Below are 22,704 nucleotides of genomic sequence, written 5' to 3'. Positions count from 1 at the left end.
GTAACCAAAAAAAAAAAAAAAAAGATATTGGAAGGCATCCCTGTTTTCATCTTCAAAAATCTTTTCTTCAGATGTTCTTTTTCGATTAAAGTTGAACTCAAAAATCATTAGCTTTCATTGCCTAACCTTATGAAGCTTTGTTCAAGTTAACAATAAATTCTGTCAAGGCTGGAACAGTGTCTATTTTATATATTCGTATATTTGTTAACATCTAGCAAAGTACCCCATACAAAACAGATTGACTTGGCTTAATATAGCATCATCTTCATCACCCTCACCATCATCATCATCATCAAATCACTATCCTGCTTACTGTGCCATACATTGTGCCTGCCACTTAGATCATTTTATAATCACACAAAAGAACTACACTTTGGGTTTATGTTTATTTTCCTTTTTTATTCCAACTTTTAATTTTGTTCAGATTATTAAAGTCTACAGTAAAGTAATTATCAGATCCAGGATTTGAACAAAAGTACTCTCACTGTTCTATTGCACTTTTCTAGCATGTTCCACATGTACCTGGCAGTACACTATAAACCCAGAGATATCTTAATTAGCTCTAAGGAAAAGTATCTTTAAACTATTCGACCACTGTCTTATACTACACACAAAAATTAACACAAAATGGATTAAAGACTTGAATGTAAGACCTGAAACCATAAAAATCCTAGAAGCAAACATAGGTAGTAAGTTCTTTGTCATAGGTCTTAGAGACGATTTTTTTTTAATCTGACACCAAAAGCAAAAGCAACAAAAGCAATAATAAATCAGTGGCATTACATCATACCAACAAGCTTCTGCACAGCAAAAAGAAACCATCAATACAGTAAAAAGACTATCTACTGGATGGGAGAAAATATTTGGAAATCAGATACCTGATAAGGGGCTAATGTCCAGAATATAGAAAGAACTCACACAACTCAATGGCAAAAAAGCAAATGTCCCGGATTAAAAAATGAGCAGAGGATCTAAATAGACACTTTTCCAGAGAAGACATACAAATGGCCAACATGCATATGAAAAGATTCTCAACAGCACTAATCATCAGGGAAATGCAAATTAAAGCCATGATGAGATATCACCTCACACCTGTTAACATTGCTTTTATCAAAAAGACAAGAGTAACAAATGCTGAGGAGGATATGAAGAAAAGACAACCATTGTGCATTGCTGTTGGGAATGTAAATTGGTGCAGCTGTGGAAAACAGTTCTTCAAAAAGTTAAAAATAGAACTCGCATGTGATCCAGCCATTTGACTTCTGGGTATTTATTTAAAGAAAACAAAAACACTAACTTGAAAAGATATCTGCGTTCCCACATTCATTGCAGCATTATTTACAGTAGCTAAAATAAAAGAGAAATGGATGAAAAGGGTCAAAAGACATACTTACATACATAAATTAAATATATAAATAGCCTTCTTGATATAATAATTAAAAAAAGCTATGGTTCAAATTACCTAATACATATTTATATGGAACACAGATTTAGCAATCACATAGGGAAGGAGAGTGGTTGCCATAAATACATAATAAAATGTCTCATTCAATAACTTACAATATTTGTATGTGTTTCAGAAAGTTATCTTCTTATAAAGATGGCAAAGTTATCCAAGTTAGTATTTCTTGGCATTAAAAAAATATCACAAAATAGATGAAATGTTATCCAATCCAGAGTGGTAAATAAAAAGTGTCCAACGAATTTGCCTCTCTGCACCTTAGGAATACAGTCTGGGTTTTTTCTGGACTCTACCATGAATATCCCTTTCCAACTGTAGATTCAGCTCTCTTTTTATCATTTCCTGCACATACATCTGGGAAACTATTTTACCGCAAAACTCATGTGAATTAAAATTCATTTTTAAAAAAATATGGAAAGGAATGAAGCATCACGTAGGGAATTAGTAGTTATTTAATTGAGAGTAACACTATTGTCAAAATTGATGCAAGGTTGGTGAATCACATGACCTGCATGTTTTCACCTCTGAAAGAAAAGCTTCTTTCAACTGCAGCCTTTTCTCATTCATGAATACTTTTATTTTGCAGACTCCTAAGTGCATTGTAAGAACTCTGTTTAAAAACAGATTACCTTAAAAGAAACAAGAATGGAAAGTGAGAGAATATATTGGAATAAGCAGTCACTCATTTTGGCTAACTTGGCCTTGGTTGGGTCATTAGAGAACCATGAACCTGTTAAATACAATTTGCAAATGTTTTCAGTGCTAGTTTTGAGTCATATTGGGCTGAATTTTACGGGTGACCTAATGAGTAATGAACTATTAAAAAATAACTACTCTGATTTTGAAAGAGTTCCATCATTTCAAATTAATTTCAACAAGAGGATAAGGAAATTTCAGATATTCCAAATGTCCTTCATTAGGGAAATCAAGAATGGTTTTCTAAAATATGTTTGGTCTCCATTATAGGCAGAGAGAGATTCTGAAACTTTGCAAGGAACTGTTGAAATTCAGTGATGAGTTTAGATCAAGTGGAATAGCAGAATGGTGTGCCTTTTCTGCCGAGATTTGCTTTAAGAAGTCAATTCACATCTTCTGTACTAGACTATGTTTTGAAAATATAGTTTTAAGGGACAAAAGGACAGGAAAAAAGTAGAGGAAACCTAGTAGGTCTCTGTCTGATGCTAAATTTTATTGCAGTGGTCTCCTCCTCTTTTGAATAATAGTAACAAGTATTACCTACCCAGTGCTTTGTTGTTTGCAAAATTTATTCACATTATTTATTTAAAAAAATAAGATCTCATTGTAATCAGTTTCTACTATTGATAAAGATTTTTCCATTAAAAAGTTGCCTTTTTTTTTCCTTGCTCCCTCATCTCCTCCATCCTGAACCAGAACTATTTATTGAAATCCCCACTGTCACTTTTGTCATAAGTACACATTCCCTGTTCTTCTCTATTGGTCTGTCTAACCAGTAGCCTATTCCACAACGTGCTAATTACTCTAACTTTATAATTACATCTGGTAATGTAAAATGTCCTTGACTCTGCTTGAATGCTTGCATTTCCATATGATTTCTGCAGTTTTCTTGTTAATTTATATACACACATACATATACATATTGCTAAGATGTAAAGTGGGATTGTGTGGAACATACAGATGAGTTTTGAGAGAATTCACAAAACTGGGCAAAGCACTTAACTGGCACTTAGAGAAAAAGAATATTCAAATGACCAATAAATGCATCAACACTTCATTACTCATCAGAGAAATTCAAATTAAAACCACATGACATTTCACTGTATACTTAACCAGAATGTCTAAAATGAAAAATACAGATAGTATCAAGTGTTGGTAAGAATGTGGCACGACTAAAATTCTCAGACAGTATCACTTAGGAAGATCATCTAGCAATATGTATTAAAAATGGCCGTGCTCGCTCCGGCAGCACATATACTAAAATTGGAACGATACAGAGAAGATTAGCATGGCCCTTTGCGCAAGGATGACGCGCAAATTCGTGAAGCGTTCCATTAAAAAAAAAAATGGCCATAGGTATGTCCCATAACCCAGTAATTTCACATCCAAAATATACCCAACAGAAAATATGTTCCCTCAACATGTGTGTGTGTATTCGTAAATGAATGTTCACTGCAGTACTCTATGTAATTGGCCCAAAGTGAAAACTACTGTAACCCTGAGCAAGATACCTCTCTGTGCTTTTTGTTTTTCATCTATAAAAGCAGGAAACATCATAGTGAATTATTATTTTTTAAATTTTTTAAATGTTTATTTATTTTTGAGAGAGACAGAGACAGATTGTGAGCAGGGGAGGGGCAGAGAGAGGCAGAAACAGAATCTGAAGTAGGCTCCAGACTCAGCTGGTAGCACAGAGCCCAACATGAGCTTGAACTCATGGACTGGGAGATCATGACCGGAGCTGAAGTCGGAGGCTTAATTGACTGAACCACCCAGGCATCCCTATTGTTGTTGTTGTTGTTATTATTATTATTATTATCATCATCAGCAGCAGCATCATTAGGGTGGCTTTGAGGATTAAGCAACTTAATATGTCTATAGCACTTAGAACAACTGTCCCTCGTGTATAATAAATAATATGTAAATATCTATTATTAAGATGAAACACATAACAACCAGAAAGATTCTAATATTTCAGTGTTTTAGGTTCCTTCTGTGGCTGAAGCACATTTTGCTTTTGTTCAGAACTATTTGGGTGAAAACTGACAAAGAAACATCCATGTTTGTACTGCTTGTGTCTTCATCAATCAAAGAACATTTATTAATTGTCTCTCCACTGTGTAAGGCATCACCATTATCAAGTCAGACAACAGCATTTATTACCTGTTCCCTGTGTGCAGTGCAGAAAGAAGTATTTATTAAACGTCCACTTTCACATTGTGTCATGTTCTTTCTAAAGCTAGTCAAAAATCCCTTTTCTGAAATAAAATCATGATTTACAACTTTATAAAAATAAAGTTACTGTGGCTTTGAATAGTAGGCTGCACAGTATGAATTCCTATTCATAATTGATGGCAGGCATACATTCTTCCTATTACTTAGCACTTAGAATGATGCCAGTTAGCAGCATTATATTGTCCATTTCTCACACGCTTAAGACTATAATATTGATCAGCTCAGTTAGTCTTCCATTCTCTGCAAACAGAAGTGCCCATGGGCAAAGACCTTCTTATTATAAGCTGGTATTCTACTTTATCGTTTGAAGAACCATTCAGTTAAAATAGGTGCAGTGGTGGTTAAGGTGCAGACAAGCATGGAAGGAGACATGGCGGGGCAAAGGAAATTTCTGAAGGGCTCTTTTCAAGTGGTTCTGAATCTCAGTGTTTATTTCAGGTGGAGACCATGTCTGGAGGCCAAACAGGATTGCCTGTGACTTTGAGTTGAACCCATCCTTTATAAGTAGGATCTTGATAAAGTTTCTGGACACAAGCCAGAACACCTTGACTTCCATTGAGGACTAGTAGATAAGCTGGAGTCCTCCCTGCTTACCTTCTTTGTTGGCAAATGTGAAACCAGTGAGAGTGGCCTGCTTCCTTCTTGATAGAGACACAAACTAGCTGAAATTCTGTCTTTCAAATCAAGATATAATTTAGTTTCTCATTTTTTAACTTTTAAAGTATACTGTTTCTTTGCAACAAAATTTGAATAATAAGTATCTTTTGAAATTATCAATTCTGGGGGCGCCTGGGTGGCTCAGTCGGTTAAGCGTCCGACTTCAGCTCAGGTCACGATCTCGTGGTCCGTGAGTTCGAGCCCCGCGTCAGGCTCTGGGCTGATGGCTCAGAGCCGGGAGCTTGCTTCCGATTCTGTGTCTCCCTCTCTCTCTGCCCCTCCCCCGTTCATGCTGTGTCTCTCTCTGTCTCAAAAATAAATAAACGTTAAAAAAAAATTAAAAAAAAATTATCAATTCTGTTTTTTGTAATTGGTCTGCAAATTAAGTACTTAGGTCTAAAACTGAAATATTAGATTAGAATTCCAGAACGAATACTGATTTTTTGATTCAGGTACCTCCTCCTAGAGATACCACCTCGTATGTCTTAATTTGCATGTTAAGAACCTCTCTGAATAGAGGCCACAATGTTTTCAAAATATCCACTGAATCTATTCCTTTGTCCTTTCCTACATTCAACAACTATATGGTGTTCACCTGTAATGTACCAGGCACTGTTGTAAAGGCTAGGAATAGAGCAGTGAGAAAGCATACAAGTCCCCACTATCATAATGTTTACATGGCAATGGGGGGAAAGACAGTGGACAAATAACTAAGTACATGAACAAATAACTTCAGGTGGTGATTATGTGAAAATGATTAAATAAGTGCTATTATAGAAAGTATCTAGGGAAGATGCAGCTGTTTTCCATAGCATTACTGAGGAGGAACATTTGCACTGAGCCATAAATAATTACTCTCCAGCTGTGACTAGATTTGGAGGAAGAGCTGGTGTCATCGTTAGGGTGTACTTCATTCAATGAATGTTTATTGAGGGTCACAATCGGGACAAAATAATATGACTTTATCCTAGACTTCCAGAATTGTTGAGCAAAAGAAAAGGTATACAGTTTACCCTTGAACAACACAAGGGTTGGTTGCTGACCACCACAGAGTCAAAAATCCATGTATAACTCCTCAAAACTGAACTACTAATAGCCTGTTGTTGACCAGAAGCCTTACCTGTAACATAAAGGAATGATTAACACGTATTTTGTATGATATATGTATTATATACTGTATTCTCTTTTTTTATTTTTTAATTATTTTTGAATGTTTATTTTTGAGAGAGACAGAGAGAGACAGAAAGAGAGAGGGAGCATGAGCAGGGGAGGGGCAGAGAGAGAGGGAGACACAGAATCCGAAGCAGGCTCCAGGCTCTGAGCTGTCAGCATAGAACCCTATGCGGGGCTCGAACTCACAAGCCGTGAGATCATGACCTGAGCTGAAGTCGGACACTTAACCGACTGAGCCACCCCAGGCGCCCCAATGTATTCTTAGAATAAAGTAAGCTAGAGGGATGCCTGGGTGGCTCAGTCAGTTTAGCATCTGACTTTGGCTCAAGTCATGATCTCACAGCTCTGGAGTTTGAGCCCTAAAGCCGGCTCCATGCTGACAGCTTGGAGCCTGGAATCTGCTTTAGGTTCTGTGTCTCCCTCTTTCGCCCCTTCCCTGCTTGCATTCTGTCTCTTCGTCTTTTTCAAAAATAAATAAACATTAAAAAAAATAATGATAATAAAATTAAAATCAAAAGAGCACTGTCACACGTGCAAAGAAAAAGAATAAAGTAAGCTAGAGGAAAAAATGATATTAAGAAAATCACGCGGCACCTGGATGGGTCAGTCAGTTGACCATCCGACTTCGGCTCAGGTCATGATCTTGCTGTTCGTGAGTTCGAGCTCCGCATTGGGCTTTGTGCTGACAGCTCAGAGCCTGGAGCCTGCCTAGGATTCTGTGTCTCCCTCTCTTTCTGCTCCTCCCCAGCTCACGCTCTGACTCTCTGTCTCAAAAATAAATAAACAATCAAAGAAATTTTTAAAAAGGATTAAAAAAAAAACCTGTAAAGAAAATACTTTTGCAGTATTTTACTGTATTTGTAGAAGAATCCACATATTAGTGGACCCATGCAGTTCAAATTCGTGTTATTCAAGGGTCAACTGTATGTGTCCTTGTGTACACATCTCCCTGCATTAGTGAACAATGCAAATTTTATAGACACTTGATACAGAAGGAAGAGAAGGAAATCCTTGAATGAGCTTTATCTGTCATGTCTTTCCTCTAAAATATGATCTTTCAACCATTACCATAGCTTTTTTGCTTTTGCCCTTTCCTCATACAGCTTCAGATTGTTGTCTTCACCTCCATTTTCATAAAGTCATTCCCTTATTCTCACACTTCACACTTCAAATGATTCCAGCCTTTGCTAGTTTAGTCCTTTCTTAGTTGCTTTGTCTCTTCATGCCCATCACAGGTGCTAACCAAACAAAGGGCCTTATGGAAGACAGATATTATAGAAAGCAGTGTTCTTTTTGTATTATTTATTTAAGTCATGATATTCACAGTCTCATCAGAAAAGGTTATCATTGTTATTCCATGAAATATCCCTTAGTGAATCTCTTGGAATTCTCACTTGGCTTTGGGAAGTGAAAAAAAAATGCATAGCACAACCCCATCCCAGGCCAATAACTATGACTCCAGTGATTCTTTTCTCCTTTATTCTCACTAATTTCTGTAATAGATTGGGGAGCGTGTGTGTGTGTGTGTGTGTGTGTGTGTGTGTGTGTATGTGTAAATGCTGGAGAAGAAGGTGAGTTGAAATAGCGCCTGAGGAGTGGCGGAGCCGGTTAGGAGACTTTATTGTGATAAGGTGACTTGTACTGAATTTCTGTAGCAGGTTTAATCATTCCTGAGATAAACTCACTTTAGCGTGGAGAATTAACTGTTTTTTTGCTTATTTTGGATATTACTTGCAAATTTTATTTTGAGGATTTTTACTTCTGTGTTCATGAGAGATAATGGTCCATAGTTTTCTTTCTTGAAATAATGTTTTATCTCATTTTAGTATCAGAATAATGTCGGTCCCATAAAATGATATGGACAGCATTTCCTCTTCCCAAGTCTTCTGAAAGAGTTCATGTAAGATAAGTATGTTCTTCGTAGACATTTTGAAGAATTTACAAGCAAGGCCATTTGGGTTCAGAGTTTTTGTTGTGTGAAGATTTATTTATTTATTTTAAAAAATTTTTGTTTTAACATTTATTTATTTTTGAGACAGAGAGAGAGCATGAACAGGGAGGGTCAGAGAAAGAGGGAGACACAGAATCCGAAACAGGCTCCAGGCTCTGAGCTGTCAGCACAGACCCTGAGGCGGGGCTTGAACCCACGGACCGTGAGGTCATGACCTGAGCCGAAGTCGCACGCTTAACCGACTGAGCCACCCAGGCGCCCCTGTTGTGTGAAGATTTAAATTACAGACTAAATTCCTTTAACCAAAATCAGGTTATTTAGATTTTTAATTCTTTTCTTGTTTAGTTTTAGTAGAATTTTTTAAAGATTATGTTCATTTCATCCAAAATGTCAAAGTTATTGTCATCACATTTTTCATAGTAATTCCTTATAGTCCTTTAAAATCTGTAAGATGCATCATAATGTCCCTCCTTTATTGCTGATGTTGATAATTTGGGTCTACTTGCTTTCTAGAGTATTATAATTAGAACTTTATCAATTTTTTTACTTCAAAGAATTAGCTTTTGGTTTCATTATTTTTTCTTTATTTGTAAATTTTTATTTTACTGTTCTCAATTTTTTTTTTAATTTAAACAAATCAGTTAAAAATATTTTCTAATTTCCCTTGTGTTCTCTACTTTGCCTGTGGATTATTTAGAAGAATATTACTCAATTTCCAAATGTTCAAAATTTTAATTTAATCCTATTGTGGTTGGAGAACATGTTCTACAGTTTTTCAAAACTTTTCAGTTAGTTGAGGCTTGTTTTATGGTTCAGCAAGATCTTTCTTGGTGTTGGGCATCTGTCATATAAATATCAGTCAGTTAAATCACATTGTTTAGTAATGTGACTCACATTTCTGTATTACGTCTGTATATATCTCTATCTGTCCTATCACTTATTAAGAAAGAAGGGCTAAAATCTCTAACTAAAATTGTGAATTTCTAAATATGTCATTTTAGTCTGTATTGCTTCTGCTTTAAACTGAATTATTAGCTATATACACATTTAGGATTTTAACATGTTCTTGATGAATTGAAGAGCATCAGGAAATGTCCTCCTTTATTCCTGGTAATATCTCTTGTCCTGACATACACTTCATCAACAGAGTCAATTCACCTTTCTTACTATTAATGTTCACATGGTATACATTCTCCATCCTTTTACTTTTAATGTACCTGTTTCTTTATATTTAAAGATTATTATTTATTTTAAACTTTTTTAATGTTTATTTTGAGAGAGAGAGAGAGCAAGCATGAGCAGGAGAAGGGCAGAGAGAGAGGGAGAGAGGGTTCATATTCTATCTCTTCTGTTTCTTCCATTTGTCCTCAATTTCCTTATCTATAAAATGAAGATAATCATAATAATTATACCCATTCTGTAGGGTTAAGTATTAAATGAGTTAATATATGTAAAATGCTTAGACTTATGCCTGGAGTATAGTAATCAATATATATTAATGTACTAGGTTGTATTATATAAGCGTTATAATGCATGTGATTAGTTCTGTTGTTACCATCATTACTATTATTATTACTCTGTATCTTCCCACCTTAACTGGATGATAAACTCCCAAGGGACCTGGTTGGAAGTTTGATATGTATTTTAAGTGCTCAGTTTCTAACACTTAGTGGATCTTTGATGAATATTTTAGAATATGATGTTTTTATTTTAAGGGTCACTTCAATGAAAGATCATATTATTACTATAATACTTATAGTGGCCATATACTTTTGCCTTGGAACCACACATGGTTTCTAAATTGTATATATCTAAAAAAATTTTTTTAATGTTCATTTATTTTTGAGAGAGAGAGAGAGTGAGTGAGCAGGGGAAGGGCAGAGAGAGAGGGAGACACAGAATCTGAAGCAGGCTCCAGGCTCTGAGCTGTCAGCACAGAGCCCAACGTGGGGCTCGAACTCACAAACTGCAAGATCATGACGTGAGCCGAAGTCGGATGCTTAACCAACTGAGCCACCCAGGCACCCCTAAATTTCATATTTTTTTTTTAATTTATTTTTGGGACAGAGAGAGACAGAGCATGAATGGGGGAGGGGCAGAGAGAGAGGGAGACACAGAATCGGAAACAGGCTCCAGGCTCCAAGCCATCAGCCCAGAGCCTGACGCGGGGCTCGAACTCACGGACCGCGAGATCGTGACCTGGCTGAAGTCGGACGCTTAACCGACTGCGCCACCCAGGCGCCCCTAAATTTCATATTTTTAACTAAGAAATCACAAAAGGGATTCATCAGATGGGAAAAATAATTACTTTTTTATATATATTTTATAAGTCAAATGGGAGAAGAGTTTAAAAAGTTGAAAACTTCCATAGTGATGCAGTTTTGTTACCTGGAGACTTGACAGGTATATAATTTATTGTAGTAAACTGAAATACTGTCACTTAACTGCCTTGACCTTTCCCTTTATCTTCAAATGGGGCCGTTGCTTATATAAATAATAATACGTAGCAGGATAAGTTTTGGAAAAGGACATTATTGCAATTTGTATTTAACTTATTAAGGATCTGGGGAAAATCCCTTGTGCTAATAATGCTAAACCCACAAAGCAAGTTATAAGAAAAAGTCACTTCCTATTTCTTCTCTGCCACTGTGTAAACATAGCTTGGCAAATGACAAATGGTTGTAGTTTCTGTACCATTCACGACTATCTTAGTATACTTCCCATGTAACTTTGTGTAAAAGCCAAATTTAGTTCAAGCAGGAGTATGTAAGACAGTATTTTAGTATATGGAAATGCAGTATGCACTCAAAAAAGGACGTAAATGCAGAGAAGTAGAAGACCATGGGGAATATACAGTAGTATATAAAAGGTTTGCTTTAGTACAAGATGAAAAAGATGAACCTTCAAGCAGAAACTCTGTCTCCCCAATGATAGATAGAGAGCTTTCATTTAAGTTCAGTGGTGGTATTTGGGACTTAGGTTTACATTTAGAATATTATGTTTTATTTTTCTAATGGAATTATTTTCAAAATGAGAGCAATATATATAAAACTGCATTATGGCCCTTTTGTTCTCTCCCTATCAAGATATAGGATATTTAGTATATTTCAGCCCAGCGAATTTCAAATTTTATTTTAGTTTATAAAAGTTGACTTTTTAAAATTCAGCTCTACCTCACATACCCTAAACATAGCTTTGCATATAGATTATTTTCTCACATTTTAATGAAAAAGCTCATGATTTTAATACTGTATCACTTAAATCCAAAACCGGAGACATTTCTGCAGTATGTTAAACAAAACATATTGGCTTGGATTGAATTTTGACTTTTAAGGTGATTTTGTGAAGTACAGTCACGGTGCTTATACAGTTTCATGGAATAGACATGTCTGTTGTATTTTGTTATTTACCCTTGCAAAGTAAGGTTAAGTCAAATTACGTGAGATACTATATTGTGGTGTTAAATGTGGAGTCTGGGTGGACTCCCAAGTTTACCTCTAAGTCTGTTAAGTCATTGATTTTTTTTCTTGTTTCCCATGAACTAGCCAAACTTAGTGATACATGGAGTTCACTGGAAGGATATGTTCTTTTAGATAGTTTCGGAGTTCCTGTGGTGCCTGGGTGACTCAGTTGGTTAAGCCTTCGACTGTTGATCTCAGCTTAGGTCTTGATCTCAGGGTCATGAGTTTGAGCCGTGTTGAGCTCCATGCTGGGCATGGGGTCTACGTTAGAAAAAAAAATACATAGTCTCAGAGTTCCTGAAAAAGCCATCCTCCTCCACTTCCTCCTCCTCCTCATCATGTATATTACTACATCTCTAACTTCTTTAGTCTGTTGATATAATGGATTCCATTAATTGATTTTCAAATGTTGAACCAGTCTTGTATACCTGGAATAGGTCCCAGGTATGATTGTTATGTATAATTCTTTTTATACATTCTTGGGCTTAATTTCTAGTATTCTTGAGAATTTTTCCATGTATGTTCATGAGAAGTATTGGCCCCTGGTTTTTCTGTCTTTAATGTCTGTCTGGTTTTGTGATTGGGATAATGCTGGCCTTAGGAAGTGTTCCTTCTGCTTCTATTTTCTGGAACAGATTGTGGAGAATTGGTATTATTTCTTTCTTAAATGTTTGTTAGAATTCATTAGTGAAATCTTCTGGGCCTGGCAGCTTTCAGTTTCTTACACTCACCATCACTGAGCTAAAACAAATAAAAAAGTCTGAGTCCACAGCTCCCTTATTTATTATTCTAGAATGCAGTTCAACTTTCTTCATTGCATAAAGTATTTTGGTCTCTATTTCTTCCATTTTTTATTTGTGTGTGTCAGCCATGAAGAGAGGAGTGTGTGAGGGTGTGTGTGTGTGTGTGTGTGTGTGTGTGTGAGTGCGAGTATGTATGGTGTAGGCCATGGGCTTTAGAGGTTAAAAGAAACATGAAGAATTATGAGAGATGACAAATGAATAAACTGGGAGTATCTAAAAAGGAATGGATGATGGGGTGCTGTGGTAAGAAAGCTTGATTATTTCCCCTCAGTAAAAGAAAGTCACAAAAATTCTTACTTATTTGTAAATCTAGATTCCTAAATCTAAATCTGCAAACAGGGCAGGATAAAGTTCCATAAAACTAAAGAAGAAAATGGCATTAGGGGTGCGCCTGGGTGGCTCCATTGGTTAAGCATCTGACTCTTGGTTTCAGCTCAGGTCATGATCTCACAGTTCCTGGGACAGTGTGGAGCCTGCTTGGGATTCTTTCTCTCCCTCTCTTTCCCTCCCTCTCTTTCCCTCCCCCCATCCCTGCTCACATGCTCTCTCTGTCTCTCAAAATAAATAAACATAAAAATAAATAAATTAAATAAATAAATAAATAAATAACTTTAAGACATAATAGTGAGAAATAAAACTTGATTAAATAGAAATTTCTTGACAGTTTATAAGATACATAAATTATGATACAGGCAAGGCACAGAATTTGATTCTCCAAATATATTTGCCTATAAAGAAAAAATTTTGATTCTCTAACATAGTTTATCTCCAGTTTCGTCTTTGAAGGCAGGGTGTAAGAGGTACTTTGATGGAAAGATTTGAAATAATAGAAATAATAGAAATTGCCCTGCAAATTTCTCCCTAACCTAGTAATGAATAGTTACAGTATATTAGCAGACACATGGTTCTTATCCTTAGGCTTCAGGGGTGAAGGCCCTGTTCTGGTTTCTGCCGAATCCCTTAAACTGCCTCAAAATTTAATCTTGTTAAAGTATTGCTGCTATTGAGTTTCGCTGTCATTGTATTGCTGTCAGTGATGATGTTGATGATGATTATAAAGAAGATGATGGCTTTCCAGGAACTCTGAGATTATCTAAAAAGGATATACATTCAGTGAACTCCATAAATCCCAAAGCTCAGCAAGGGCATGGGAAACACGGAAAAAACACTGATTTGATAGATTTAGAGTGGGATTTTTCAGTCTCAGCACTACTGACATTTTGGGCTGATATTTCTTTGTTGTTGGGGATGGAGGAGCGGCTGTCTTCTTCATTGTGGGATATTTAGAGCATCCCTGGCCTCTGCCATCAGCTGTCGGTAGCATCCTTCTATTGACTCCACTCCCATTTTTGACAATCAGAGATGTCTTCAGATGTTACTTAATGTCCCTTGTGTACTAAACTTACTCCTGATTCACAATCTACTGATCTAGAGTTATGATTGAAGTCCAGGTCAGAATTCACTTTTAATGCCACCATTTAATAGCCTGCTTAATTTGACTCAAACTTACTGTTACATCTCCCAAGTATATTTCGTCTATAAAGCCAGGATCCTTACTATTTGAGAGGTGGTTTTGAATACCTGTTACCCTAGGTTCTTTGCATGTATGATTATGGCTGTTGTCCTCAAGGATCTTACAATTTAGTAGAGAAAATGAGGTATTTTAAGTGACTAGATGTGCCATATTCTGTACTAAATGACAAAGAAGGGGATAATAGCATACACTAGGTGTTCAGGGAGAGCAAATCAAGTAAAGCCTCAAGAGAGGCATTTGAATTTTGCCTTGAAGGATTAGATGGGATTTTCAAGAGGTGAAATAGAAATACATTCTTGACAGTGGGATTATCCTACAAAATGACATTGATCTTGAAGGAATGTCAAGTCAATCTGATCAGGTGACTTTATGCTTAGGTTGCCTCCATGAAGAGAATGTAGTTCTCTGTTGACCGGAATAATCTGACATTTAGATAGAATAAGCCTCATCAAGCATAGCTTATGTGAGTCAATTCTTGAAAGACCAAATTATTTTTAATGTGCTAACAAAATCAGAGATCTGAGCATATGACTCTCACGAAACACATATAGCAATTTGTGAAGCATCTTCTCACCCAAAGGGCCACCATTGTATGCATGGGCCCTGGTCACCTGAATGTTCAAGTAAAATCTTTCTTCCAAGGTGGCAGTAGAGATTAGAAATAATATGTATAAATAACACTCATTGTGACCAAATCTCTGCCTATTCTCTTCTACCTTTGGTAATTGTATTTGGAGTATTTGGGGTATTTGAAGAAGGGAACAGACCAGTCTCATTGACAGAATCTTAGGATATTTCTGAGTGGCATGGGTGGGGTGAGGAAACACTGAAGCTTAATTTGATAGGGTACCATCAAGAATTTCCTCTCTAAGCCTAAATCAATAGCTCAGCTATGTCAGTCCCATGACAAACATCTGGAATATTTCTGGATAGGTGAAGGATTGAGCTTATAAAGTAAGCTCTGCCAACAAATTACAGCTCAACGGGAACATTATTGGTATTTTGGGTGAGACAGTTCCTCATGATGCAGAACTGTCCTGGATATTTAAAAGTGTTTAGCATTTGTTAGCTTTTATCAACCAATACCTTCAGTAGCCCCAAGTCATTGTGACCTCAGTTCTCCCATTTTCATGGCTCCTGGGTTTACAGACATTATCAGCACATTGAAAATCACTGAATTATATGTTTGACCTTGGGATAATGGCGTGGGGCAAATGGGTGCCTGTGGGAAATCCTCCTTTTGTTCTACATTTCTTCTGCTGTGTTACTAGCCTCCTGGCCATGGGAGTTCAGGAGAAGGGACCTAAGTATCCACACTTGATCCCTGGAAAATATCCAAATGGCTCCAGACTCATTTGACATTTTGGCATGAATTGTATTAACATATATCTATCATTGATTGAAAAATGTACCGTTATTTTCTGTACTACTTAAAAGATAAAATGCTGCCAAATAATTTATGAAATATATTTTTAAATCACATAGATTTTGACAGCTTTATACTTACGAAAGAGTTCCTTTAGATTTAGACAAGATTTTTTATCCTGTATTATTTTTGTGGATTAAAAACAAATGCAATAAGCAAAATAAAATGAGAAGGTATTCCTAACTTCTTTACATTGTGACTTTTCTAAAAACCATTGTCACTTAAGGGCGCCTGGGTGGCTCAGTCGGTTGAGGGGCCGACTTCGGCTCAGGTCATGATCTCACGGTCCGTGAGTTCGAGCCCCGCGTCGGGCTCTGTGCTGACAGCTCAGAGCCCGGAGCCTGTTTCAGATTCTGTGTCTCCCTCTCTCTGACCCTCCCCCATTCATGCTCTGTCTCTCTCTGTCTCAAAAACAAATGAACGTTAAAAAAAAAAAATTAAAAAAAGAAAAAAACCATTGTCACTTGGTGTCTATGTTTTTCTACATGATATTGCTCACTATACTATCAAGAGTGTTCTGTTATTGCCATTGGGATTTAGCAATGTCTTCTGCCTTCAACTGCAGTTTTTTTCCTGTTAGAAGTCTTGGGTTTGCTTGTAGGTACGTGCTAAAATGTAGTAACAGCTTCATTTACCTGTAGATATCTTCTTTAAAGTTCTCTGTTGTTGATTTACAAAAAAAATATGGAATTTTGGTTGTTCCTCCAATGTGTAAGTTTTTTTTTTACTCATATCAAATTTATCCCCCTTGTATTCTCATGTTTTTCTGTGAACACAGTAACTTTTTGTTTCAAAGATAAATTGTAGTACAGTCTTTCTGAATATATTTTCAGTGATAACTAAACTCAACATATGTATAGTAACAATCAAATAGTACACATAACTCAATTGAAATCATGGCAAATGAACCACCATGACCAAATATGCTTATGTGCTGACAAAGACAACTATTGACTGACATTGATTGGAATAAGCATCCTGATTACAAAGATGTCAGACTGTGAAAAGTATGTGTATCTTATCCCATGAAACTTAGGTCTCAAAAATAAATAGATACATAATATCAAAATTGTATCTATCCTATATATCAAGTAGGATAAAAGTAAGAGCAAAAACTTATTAAGACTAAAGTTTCTGGGGCACCTGGATGGCTCAGTTGGTTGAGCGTCCCGACTTCGGCTCAGGTCATGATCTGGCAGTCTGTGAGTTCAAGCCCTGCATCGGGCTCTGTGCTGACAGCTCAGAGCCTGGAGCCTGTTTCAGATTCTGTGTCTCCCTCTCTCTCTGCCCCTCCCCCGCTCATGCTCGCTCTCTCTCTCTCTCTCTCTCTCTCTCTCAAAAATAAATGAACATAAAAACAAAAGACTAAAGTTTCTGATTTTCATGGCCTGGTCCTGGTTGATAGAGATGGGGATATTATATGACACAGGGCCCAGGAATGTAGAATCCCAGAGGATGAAGGAGGGAGGGAAATCTCTGCCAGTGGAAGAAGGAGCCCAAAACAGAACCCTGAGTTCTGGGTGAAGCAAGACCACCAAGTGCTTCAAATTGTCAGTACCTGGCACATAGTAGGAGCCCAGTGAATGGTAGGTAGTCCCTACTAATAACTAGAGGCAGTAGAGAATAAAGGTAGAAACTTCAAATAGGAGACTTTGTTTTTTCAGTAGTTTCCTGAGTGTAGGTGCTAGGTCAGTGTCCGACCCGTGTTTCCCACCACATTCTGAGACCCAGGATCTGAGTTCTGCAGACCACTCTGACTTCTCTCATTCCCTCCCAGCCACACTGGCTTCTCTCCATTCTTCAAACACCCAGAGTAATTGCTCTTTCTGGGTCTTGCTTGTACTGTTTCTTCTGCTTCCAACACTCCCCCAAGACTGACACATGCCTGCTTCCTTCACATCATCCAGGTTAGACTTCAAATCTCATTTCCTCAGAAAGTTTTTTCTGACCATTTTATTTCAAGTATTCTCTAAATCCTACTTCAGTCACTGTCTGTAATTTTAACCTGTTTGTGTTCTTAGTATTATATCTAACTCTCCAGAATGGTGCTATCCAATAAAAATATAATGTGAACCACAGAAGTACATAATTTAAATTTTTTAGTAGTCACATCAAAAAAATATAAAAGAAACAGGAAAAAATAATTTTAATATTATTTAACTCAGTAGATCAAAATTATTACCATTTAAAGGTGTAATCAATATAAAAATTGTAAGAGATATTTCATACTCTTCTCACCACTTTACCTTTTCAGAATTTGGTGAGTATTTTATACTTATGGCTCATTCAGCTAGTACTGGTCACATTTCCTGTAGTAGCTACCTGGGTTGCTAATGGCTATTATGTTGGCTAGTGCAAATTCTAGAATAATTTCAGTTTTTAATTTATATATCTGTCTTTATATTCAGTTCATTATGCTTGTATCTGTGAAAAGAATTTTGGTCTTTTTTTTTTTTTTAATTTTTTTTTCAACGTTTTTTATTTAGTTTTTGGGACAGAGAGAGACAGAGCATGAACGGGGGAGGGGCAGAGAGAGAGGGAGACACAGAATCGGAAACAGGCTCCAGGCTCCGAGCCATCAGCCCAGAGCCCGACGCGGGGCTCGAACTCACGGACCGCGAGATCGTGACCTGGCTGAAGTCGGACGCTTAACCGACTGCGCCACCCAGGCGCCCCAGAATTTTGGTCTATTAAGGTCAGGGAATTTAAATCTGTCAGGTTCATCACTGAATCATAACACCAGGAACAGTACCTGACACACAGTTGGCCTTCAGTAAATATCTGTTAACCTAATCACTTAAATAGATATGAAGTTCAGAACCTGAGATATGGCTGCATAGTTACCAGATGAACTCATAGGACAGTAGAGACAGTTAAGAGAGGATAAGAAGAAGCATAAAAATACTACAGCCACATCTTTTAGACTAAAAACAAAATAAAATATCAGACAATACCAAAACCTTGGTGAGAATGTGGATCAGCTAGAACTCTCATATGTTATTGGCAGAAATGCAAAATAATGCCATCATTTTGGAACAGTTTACAGTTTACCATAAAAATTAAATACACACTGTCTATATGACCCAGAAAACCCACTTCTGGGTCCTTATTCCAGTGAGATAAAAATGTGTATTCCCACAAAAATGTATAACATGAATTTATAGCAGCCTTTATTTGTTATCACTGAAAACTGGAAACCCAAATGTCATTTAACTGGTGAACAGATAAACAACCAATGGTACAGTCATACAATGAGATGCATTTATCAATAAGTAGGAACAAACCACTTATGCATAACATGGATGCAAAAACATGAATGAACCTCAAATATGTAATGCTAAGTGTTACATGCCATATGATTCCACTTACATGAAATTCTAGAAAAGACAAAACTGTAGGGGCAGAGAAGAGATCAGCTTTGCCAGGGGCTAAGGTAAGGAACAGCATGAAGAGCAACATTAAAGAGTTCCTAGGAAGTTGTTCTGTAGCTCATAGAACTGAGAACTGTATATTTAAAAAATGCAAAATGAAACATAAATTAAAAAATAAAATTAAATGACCTTTATAAGTGCATTAAAAAAAAGAAGCCCTAGAAAATGTACAGTTGCTGTTATAGATGTATCAGCAAACAAGGGAGCACAGAGTTAGGGTACTTGGCATCTGGCAGGAGATGGGTTTCATGCAGTTTGGGGGAGAACAGGGAAATAAAGAGGCGAAAAGCAGGTAGCAAGGACCCAGTCAAGGGCCTGCATACTGATTTAGTCTGGAAGAAAAGAGAGGGTCTAGTAGGGCTGCAGCCTCAGCACAAGGGGTGCTGAGAACCAAGGCGAGTCATGAGGCCTAAAACGAAAACAAAAGCCCTGTTCATAGAAACTCTGGTACTAGTCCAAAGCAGGACTTTGCACAGCTGTCCTGATGCTGGGCCAGTGGGCTTGGATCTTATATTCTTTCCTGCTGTGTTGAGGGGAGTTAGTTGTCAGCAGACTGCATTCACTCTGTTTTCCTTTAAAAACAAAGCCATTCAAAGTTTTTTTGCTGAGCTACAATGCTGGCTGGTCAGGCCCTGGGGGCCCACAGTCCCGATCCGTTACTGTAGTAGGCTTGATGGCATCTGGAGGTGATGTTCCTGCTGATGACCACCGGCCCACTGGGCTGGGGAAAGAGGTCATGATGGCTGCATAGAGCGAATTGGACCTTTTCAGTATGCTAGCCTCAGAGGAAACTTCAGACACCAAGGAAGACCCTAATTTAGTCCCCACCATCACCAACAAGCAAATAGTTGACTGAATCTGTTCGAGAGAACTTCAGTCTGCCATCTGGTTCTGCCTGCACAAAAGTGACTTGCAGCGATTCCCTGACTATGGAACCCATTCCACGAGGGTACTCCACCAGTTGGGCCACCAAACCCCTGCACTGACTTAGTGCTATAAAGTTTCTTCTTTCCAATAAAGACTAGCCACTGGATTGGCTTCTCTTAAAAAAAAAATCCTTCCAAGTCCTCCGTGGGCTCCTTTCTGCTAAAGGCATTTCCTAGCATCCCTTGAATCTAGGTGTCACCAAATACCTAATTGGGAACAAACAGAAATGATGTAGTGGTTGAGGCATTTCTGAAAGAAATGGAAGTTATAAATGTAAAAGTAACCATAATGGGGAAAATATAGAGGGACATGAGGAGGCTGAAAATAGACCTATGTAGGATGGGAATAAAACAGAATCCAAAAATGAACCAGAAAATACATGTCATAGAAGAAGACTGAAGGAATTAGAATTGAATTGAATCGAATGAGAATCAGGTTATTTGAGGAGAAGAGTGTTTCAAGGAGAAGTCAGCTAGAGGATTTGGGGCAGAGAGATAAAGGCCCATGAGAACAAATCCTAGTTGCACGTATTTCTTTGGTGGTAGGAACCATGTCTTCCTGCAGAGTACTCCAAAATATTGCTTCTCAGAATCTACAATTTGGCTTTATTTCACATGAGTTAAGGAATTAGTTCTTATATTTCTACCCACTGCAAGCCTATTCTTGCTCATCTACCCCACAGCTCATAGTTTCACTATTGTCTCCATAGTTAATTTTCTTGTATTATTTAAGATCATTAAATATAAATGAAATCAGGCAAAAAAAAGTACAAATGGCTTAATAAAAAGGTTATTTTTCAGACATGGGGGTAAAGTTCTGCTTATGCTTCCTCAAAGAGTTCCTTGTATGTTAAGTTTGAATGATACTTCTTTAAGTGAGGGGCAAAGAAAAAAAAACTTACATTTTGAGACTGAAATTATTAATGAGAAATGAATTTTTAATATTATTCAATCAGCTGGGAGATTTTAGAAGCCATATGGAATGAACTATCCTATAATACTTTTCAAAAAATGGCATCACTCAGTGGGCACACTGTCTGTTGAGCAAACACATACTAATGATGCGTATCATTTATTCAGCCCTTACTCTGTGTTAGAGGCTGAGCACAATACTTCATTTACTGTTGCACTTTCTCCACAAACAGATAGGAAAGTCTGGGCTCAGCGAGGTCAAGTGAAGTGCCCAAGTACCCTATCTGGTCAGTAAAGAAATGGGGCTCAAATTCAGGTGTTGGATTCTAAAGCCCATTTAATGAACCAGCATAACAAATTGCTTAATTTGAAGGCAGAAAACACATCATAAAAGATAAAGTATAAGGAAAATATATCGGTAAACTGGAAATAGACATTATAAGGAATTGATTATTTTGGCTGCAAGACCTCTCATGTACACTGAGAGAACTTTACAATTCACAGAAATAGGGTGTGTTTTAACTATTAGCCTTTTATTGGAAATGTTAAAATATTTTTCTAGATGTCCTTCGAGTATTAAAAAAATGTCTTTTTGTATGATAGAGGCAAAACATTATCAGGTATATTTCTTGGGAAGAAAAGGAAAGTGTTTTATTTATTTATTTTTTTAATTAGAAGGAAATGTTAACTAATTTTCTAAGAAAGTAGAGTTTCACTTAAAGCAATGATTAAAAACAGCCTTTGGATTTTATAAGGTAGTTGTATACAGGTATTACATTACATTTCTTCAGATTAGAAGATGACAGAGGAGTAGGGGGACTCTTGGCTTGCCTCATCCCTCAAACACAGTGAGGTAAATATCAAATCATTTTGAACACTCAAGAAATTCATCTCAGGACTGAGAGAGCAGAACTGCACAACTACGGGTAGAAAAAAGCATTGTGGAATGTGGGAGCTGCAGAGTTGATTTGGGGGAGAGAATAGCTGCGGGTGCTGCAAAGGGGAGGGAGCCTTAGAGAGAGAAGCAAGAGAAAAAGAAAGAGAGAAAGAGTGAAAACACAGGGAATTAAAAAACAAAAACAAAGACACTGTTCCCCAAAACCATTGACTGGGAAAGGGAGAGGGGCTAAATACTACAAGTTTATATAAACAGCAGAGTGCAGAGTTTGAAGTTTCAGAGGTCCATGCCATCACCGGGGTTGTGTCTGAAGGGCTTGGCTATGTTCTGGTGTGGAGGGAAGGCAGACACCTGGGGGCAGGCAGCGTGTGTCCCCTGGGTCACACGGGAGAAGCAGTTCCCCTGCTTGAGTGCATTTGGGAGTGGCAGCACAGCCTCTCTGGGGGCAAAAGAACAGGCAGCATGCTGTCTTGTTCCCTAGCATAGAAACAAAGACACCAGCTAAGGGTGGTGAGCTTTGGTGCTAGCTTTTACCTAAGCTTTACCATAAACTCCAAATCGCCGCGTGGTCACACAACCGATTTCTGGGACAAGCTAGGGCGAACCACATTGCAGTAAGACCCTCCCCCAGAGGATCAGCATGGGTCCACCCTATGCATATCTCTAAACTTCTGAGTTTTGAAACCCCGCCATGCACCTAAAATAAAACAGAGGAGTGCTGGGCCACCTGGCAGGCAGACAGCTCTGATGCAGGGGAGGGTGAAGGCGGGGATCTGGTAGAAGCCAGGGACATAAGAGAGATGATTATTTGCTCTTCTTTAAGGGCTTCCTGAAGAGTGCCAGGCACCAGCTTCCTGCTCGGGACAAGAGGGAATGACACCGTTTTTTTCCCCCACCCATCAGTACTGACAGACTTTAGGGAGCAAAACAGCGCCACCCAGTGGAGGCTGGAGCTGCCTCCACCAAGCACGCCCCCCGCCCCCCACCCGCCACCCCCACCTGTGCCCTACACATGCATCTCCAGTATGGGGAATCTGCCTGAGAATCAGAGTAGCAGGCTTCTTCTTCAGAAGACCAGCACAAACCCCTCAAATACACCAAGTTGGAAAGCTTCAACGCTACAAGAAATAGGATCTAGT

At 37.7% G+C, this 22,704-nt stretch overlaps 1 non-coding gene across 1 annotated transcript; it reads left to right on the top strand.

Annotated features, from left to right (window-relative positions):
• Window positions 1-3,391: 3,391 nt before the first annotated feature.
• LOC131508172 (U6 spliceosomal RNA) lies at window positions 3,392-3,499 on the top strand. Its single transcript, XR_009259883.1, has one exon. It is a non-coding gene; the product is annotated as a U6 spliceosomal RNA (small nuclear RNA).
• Window positions 3,500-22,704: the final 19,205 nt, after the last annotated feature.

Source organism: Neofelis nebulosa, chromosome 3 (assembly GCF_028018385.1).
Source record: "Neofelis nebulosa isolate mNeoNeb1 chromosome 3, mNeoNeb1.pri, whole genome shotgun sequence".
Classification (NCBI taxonomy): Eukaryota; Metazoa; Chordata; class Mammalia; order Carnivora; family Felidae; genus Neofelis; species Neofelis nebulosa.
The sequence above is the reverse complement of the archived record's forward strand: the minus strand, read 5'-3'. Positions and strand labels throughout refer to the sequence as shown.